This window comes from Macrobrachium nipponense, chromosome 5, assembly GCF_015104395.2.
Source record: "Macrobrachium nipponense isolate FS-2020 chromosome 5, ASM1510439v2, whole genome shotgun sequence".
Taxonomy (NCBI): Eukaryota; Metazoa; Arthropoda; class Malacostraca; order Decapoda; family Palaemonidae; genus Macrobrachium; species Macrobrachium nipponense.
The window spans coordinates 129,251,684-129,258,117 of NC_061107.1; the positions used below are offsets into that span (position 1 = coordinate 129,251,684).

Consider the following 6,434-nt stretch of genomic DNA (forward strand, 5'->3'; position numbering starts at 1 on the left):
GATATGAAGTTTTATATTTCCGTATAGTTCACTTAACGTACAAGATTTTTTCAATACTAAGCACATATATGCACATTTATGTTTGTAGCCCCTTGCATTTCAAAAGTTTTATAATGTTACGTGTAATGGGTTACAGATCCTTCTGATGTTTCGGAAAATAAGGGGCAATAGTGCGGACCGAATGCAGGTTCTCTGACGGATAGAGCGAGAACGTCCACGCTAAGTTTTCAAAGGTTTTGCAACTCGACCAGGATCATCCTATTCGCCAGTCATATTCTTATTGTCATTTGTCTAGTTTTTTCAGTTTATTTTGTAAATTAAAATAATTTTTATAACATAGTTTTGCTTTACCTTTATGTTAAATTGCTCTTTGTGTAACTGCTTTTCGAAAATGGCGACGAGGATGGGATTGGTTGCGAGGTCCATTGCCTTGAGTATTTTTGTTGTTGAGATTCCTTGAGCAGGTTGCGTTCCAGAGTCACGGCACTCTCAAATATTTCCCTATATTATATTTAGTTTTATAGAGTTCATTTAATTTTTCGCAAAATGCCGCCAAAGAGTATTTCGCGTAGTTCTCGTGCAGCCCTAAGGCAGCAAGTTACCAAGAAGTGTAATTTGATAGAAAATGTTATTTCTTCGATGTCTGTAAGCGATGCTAAGGAGCATATGAATGTATTGTTGGACCTTAAAGAAAAACTTGACAAAGTGAATAAAGAGGTTTTAAATGAAATTTGGGATAGCGCAGGTGAATTCGTGGACAGCGATAAATTGGTGAGTGAGGAAATGGATACTTGGTTTGTTTATGACGATTGTTTGAATAAGTGTCTTTGCTCTCCTTAGACCACGGTGTCTCCTTCGGATCGTTCGCGTCCTGAAATTTCACAGCTTAAATGCCTGAACTACCTTACCGACATTTGCTGCTAATAGGGAAGGTGAGGATATTTCATTCGAAGTTTTGGCGAGAGTTTGAAGCGACTGTAGATAAGTATGATCTTAGTACTCACGTTAAATTTACTCTTCTTACGAGACAGCTTTCAGGTGACTCGCTTAAACTATTAAGTTCTTTAGATTGTAGTAATCGTTCGTATGAAGTAGCTAAGAAATTATTACAGAAAGCGTTTGCAGATACTTTGTCTCAACAATACAGTGTTTTATTAAGCAGTTATCGGAGTTAAAGGTGACTTATCAGAGTGAATCCATACGACTTTATCAGTAATATGAGAATTATTTGTAATCAATTTGAGGCTTTAAACATAGATAGAGACATAGTTTTACAGTTTTTCATATGGAATGGATTTAATGACTGTTTCAAGAATCAGTTAATGCATATTACTGGCTCAATAAGCCCTCTTTGCAGCAAATAGATGAAACTATCTTTACTGCTTTAGAGAGATATAAAGACATATCTAAGAAATTCAATGTAAGACAGGGAAATAAGGTTCAGAGAAAGGTTGTTTCAAAGGATGTGTCGAAGTCAAGTTGTTTAGCTTCTGCTGTTGATGGTAGCGTTGAGAAATCCAAGAAAGTTAAGGAATGTTCTTTATGTTTGGCAGATGATAAAGGAGACAATTGATCACCCAATTTATAAGTGTTCGGTATATGTAACTCCACAGAGTAAAATTGATAAACTAAAACAGTTGAATTGTTGTACAAACTGTACTTAAGATTCTCATAAAACTTCAGATTGCAGGTTTAAGTTTAACAGTAAATGTAGATATTGTAACAAGTGGCATTTCAGCTATCTTTGTAAATTTCGTAACGACTCAAAAAGTAATGCTAGTAACCCTAAAAGTGATTCTGATAACCACGAAGTGAGTAACCAAAAGGTAAAGGTGAATAGTAAGAGAAATCTAACTCTAATTCTGTTGTTTCTAATCTAACTTGGTCTGATTTGGGAGTTTTGAGAATCTCTTGTAATCCGGTGACTACTATGCCTTCTTTTTCGTTGAATGACTCTGGGATAGAGGTATAAAGGATTCGGGAAGTCGAGTAACTTTTGTAGAGGAAGATTGGGTTAAGAGTATGCAGTTTTGAAGTGGTTGATCCGAATTATTCTTTGGTAGTGAATGGTATTAACTTCGTCAAAGTCGTTAGCTACTGTGGTATACAAGGTCAAATTGAGTGAAAATTGTTTTACTGCTATTGCCATAAAGTCCATTAATTTGAAATTAGTATTGCCAGGTATATCAGAGGTAGCTCATGCCTTTAAAGATAAGGGCTATGTATTAGCTAACCACAAAACTTTGCATCTATGTAGGGACAAAATTGAAGATATAAAATTGCTTTTGGGAAAGAAAATGATAACTCATTTAGTACCTCAAAGGGATGTGCTGTTTGGAGGTAGTTCTGAGGTGTTTCCCTCGGTCTACTTGGATTCACCCTAGGAGGGATGCTAGTAGGTGACATTGAGAGGTATCAGCAAAGAATCTTGCTCTATTACCATACAGGATAAAGCATTCTTCTGAAGCTTGTATAAATGGTGATTGTTCCCTTGAAGTTGACGGCATTTTTCGATACATATGGATTGTTCTTAGATTCCTTAGAGAAATTTAAGTTTCCTGCTTATGTTAATATTTCTGTTTTAAATGATAAGGGGCAGATTGTTGAAACTGAACTTGAGGAAAAGCAGCAGAAGAAAATTCTTTCCTCAAAGGGAGAAACTGTTTTTAAAAAACAGTGATTCTAAAGTGTACGACGAAGACTTTATGGAGGAGAACAGGAAAGTAGTAGAATTTGCTTTAGAAAATACCTTTAGAGATAGTGAAGGAAGGTTAGTTATGCCTCTGTTATGGAATGGGAAAGTAGCTCATTTGCTTGGAAAGAATCAAAGTTTGTCAAAAGCAATATTAAAGTCAAATTTTAAGAAATTTAGTAAAAAGGATAATGCTTTACCATATGATTGATGAGGTTTTTAAAGACAGGAACAGCTAGGCATTATAGAGAGTGTCTAACCTCGAGCAATTCTTGGAGGATAACCCCCAACATAGCTTTCTACCTCACATGCCAGTGTTCAGAATGGACCATGAGTCGACAAAATGTCGTAATGTATTTTTGTCCAATTTGTGTGAATCTGACCCAGGTAAACCTATAACATTATCACATAATCAAGCAATTTTTGCTGGTCCTTGTTTGAATAAGAAGATTTCAACATCTATTTTACAGTTAAGGTTTAATGAAAAGTTGATATGTTTGATATTAGAAAGGCATTTCTGATGATTAAATGGTGCCTTCAGATCAAAGTAGGTTACTCTTTTATTGGTATAGAAAATGTATCTAAAAGGACTATTCCTTAATTGTTTATAAACATTGCAGACTACCATTTGGTTTGCCATGTAGTCCAGCTTTATTAATGTTAGCACTTTATAAAATTTTGATGTTAGAGGTCCAAGGTGACAATATTGATGTGAAGGAATTGAAGAAAGAGTTATATAACTTAGCTTACATGGATAACTTGGCTTTCACAACCAATGATGCTGAAAAGTTGAAATGGGCCTATAAGAAACTTAAAAGTATATTTTCTCCCTATCAATTTGAACTACAGCAATTCATAACTAATGATGACTCTCTGCAGCAACATATAGATGAAGGTAAGGAAAGACCCTCCTACAAAGGTAAAATTGCTTGGGTTGATCTGGGACAGAAGTAGTGATACTCTGTCGACAAGTAAGTTGGTACTTGATAAGGATGCAACAACCAAAAGACAGATTTTAAGTTCAATTGCAGCCAATTTTGATGTGTTCTCATTTTATGGTCCCTTATTAAACAGGGCTAGATTATTTATGCATTCGCTACAGTGCAGAAAAGAAGTTGGATGGGACGATACTCTATCGGATGATGAATTACGAGAGTGGACTAATATTTGCAAGCAAGTGAATGGTGTTCCTGAAATTCCAGTGAAGAGATTTGTTGGTCGTAGAAATAATCCTTATTCAACTGATGCTTTTTGTTATTCTAGCAAGCATATATATGGAGTTGTACTCACTTTTATCAAGAAACTTGAGAACAAAGGAGGTAAGTTTTCTTCTATCAAAAAATAGAATAATTGGGCGCCAGTTAGAATTAAAGTCGATCCCTTCTCTTGAATTTCAATCTCTTGTGACGTTTGGTACCGGAAACTGTTGTTGATATTTATAAAGAACTCTGTGGTTCAGAGAGTGTATCTCCCATTAAAATAACAAAGTTGGTAGTATTCTCAGATAGTGCAGTTGCACTGAGTTGGCTAAATTCTCGAACAAATAGGTTTGATAAATTAAGGAAACTAAGTATTTTTATTATGAACAGGTTGCACAGAATCGAGAATTTATGTGAAACTGTCCCTGTGACTTTCAAATTTTGTACAGGTATGATAAATCCTGCAGATTGTACTACCAGGTCCTTGTCTTATAAGAGGTTGATAAAATCAAATTTCTTCACAGGACCTGATACCATTCAGGATATCTTGGAAGATGACCATTTGGATGTAACAATCCCAAATCCTTTAACCAACGTACTTGAAGTTTCAGAGGGCCAGTGTAAGATAAGGAGTGTGACAAAGCCAGAGATGGGAGATATTTAAATTCAACAGTTCCAAGTTCCAGTTGGCTTCATTTGATTTCTGTCTACAAATATGTACTGACATTCATAAACAATGTCAAATTGAAATTGAAGAACAAATCTGGCAAGTATGACCATTTTGAAGTTTTCAGTAATGAAGAAATTTCTTTGAAAGCATGGCAGATGATCATTTTGCTTGATCAACAGCAAAATTTTCCTGAAGTTTTTTAAGATATTTCAGAGAAGAAAAAAAAGACCCTCAAATTAGAGATATTCCCACCCAACATAGTGAGTCAACTGAATTTATTCATTGATAAGAAATCTGGTTTACTAAGAGTTAAAAGTAAATTTTGTAAGTGGAGAGAGGAACCGTAAATATGAATTCCCCCATTCTTTTGGCTAAAAACAGTAAATTGACCGAAGAAATCCTAAACAAATTCATGTTAAGTTAGCTCATTCTGGAATATATGCTACATTATCTGAGGCTAGGAAAACAGTTTTGGATTCCTTGTAGTTTTTCTACTGTAAAGAAAGTCTTGAAAGCTTGTGTTCACTGCCGGTAGATTTTAAACGGGAGGTAGAAAACTATAAAATTAAACCAGTCTCCATATAGGGGGGGAATTTAGGGTTTCTCCTCCAAACCATACCTTACAGGTGCATTTTCATAGATTATTTCGGACCTTACTGGATATATTGGATGGGGAGAAATCAAAAGTTTGGATATTATGTATCACTTACTTATGGTCGAGGGCCATAAATCTTAAGGTATGTGTAGACCTTTCAGAGATTTCCTTTTTGAGAGCACTGCAGCTCCATTGTTTCGAGTTTGGGGTACCTGAACTCTGTTTAAGTGACCAAGGTCACAGCTAACTTCGGGTGCTAGAACTGTTGAAAACTTTCTAAATGATAAAGGATACACAATCTTATTTCAGGGAGAACAACATAAAACCTTTGAGTTTCCAGCAATACTATAAAGGTCGCAGTGAACTAGGTTCTTTAGTGAATCGTGTGTGAAGATTTAAGAGGGCTTATTGAAGGTTCTGTTCGGAACATGGTCCTAGATATTTAGATTTTGACTTGCTGTCCAAAATATTGTACACTTAGTAAACTCGTCGTCCAATTGCCTTTAAAGAATATTGCGAAGCAATGATGGGACCGAACCTGTACCCAACCTCTCTATACTCCAGAAATTTTAGTTAAAGGACACGAATTAAAATTCCTTAAATATTATTCCCCCCATTTACATCCTTTACCTAGGGCAGATGATACTTGGGTTCCTGATATATCTCCCATTGCCCATGTGAAGGATAGTCACAGAAAGTTACGAAAGGCTAGGGAAAGTATAATAGAGATATATAACGAGTTTGTTGTGCAGCTTGTGAACCAAGCAACTGATAAACGAGGTAGATACCAACCTGTTAAATCATAAGCTATTGGAAATTGGAGACATTGTTCTCATTAAAGAACCCTTCTCAAACCTACTAATTTTCCAATGGGTATCGTTAAAGAGATAAAAGTGAAACTCTTTGGGTGAAGTAACTGGTGCAACTGTACTCGAAGGAAAAAGTATGGAAGAAACTAAAAGGCACGTTTTCCTCTTTGATTCCATTACTTTACAAAAGGGAATTTGAGGCTAAATTTAGCGATAAGGTACAATCAACATGTGATGGTAAGCAGAGTAAGGAAGATGTAGTTAAGGAGAGACCTAAGAGGCAAACTGCAATGATTGGGAAAGAGAGGGTAAAGAAACATTTGAGGATGATTTAGCGTAATCATTTATCTATATTTCCATTCAATTTTTCTTAGAAAATTGAATCCCCTCGTGGGAGTGTAGAAAAAATGCACACTTGTGCGCATTTTGTTTTTACATATTATATGTATAGAGTTTGGTTGTGGTTTTT

At 35.5% G+C, this 6,434-nt stretch overlaps 1 long non-coding RNA gene across 1 annotated transcript in view; it reads left to right on the top strand.

Annotated features, from left to right (window-relative positions):
* Window positions 1-335, top strand: part of LOC135215208 (uncharacterized) — a 795-nt gene extending 460 nt beyond the window's left edge. Inside the window, exon 2 of the long non-coding RNA XR_010314616.1 lies at window positions 137-335. This is a non-coding gene — a long non-coding RNA (uncharacterized LOC135215208). The remainder of the gene's footprint in view (window positions 1-136) is intronic.
* Window positions 336-6,434: the final 6,099 nt, after the last annotated feature.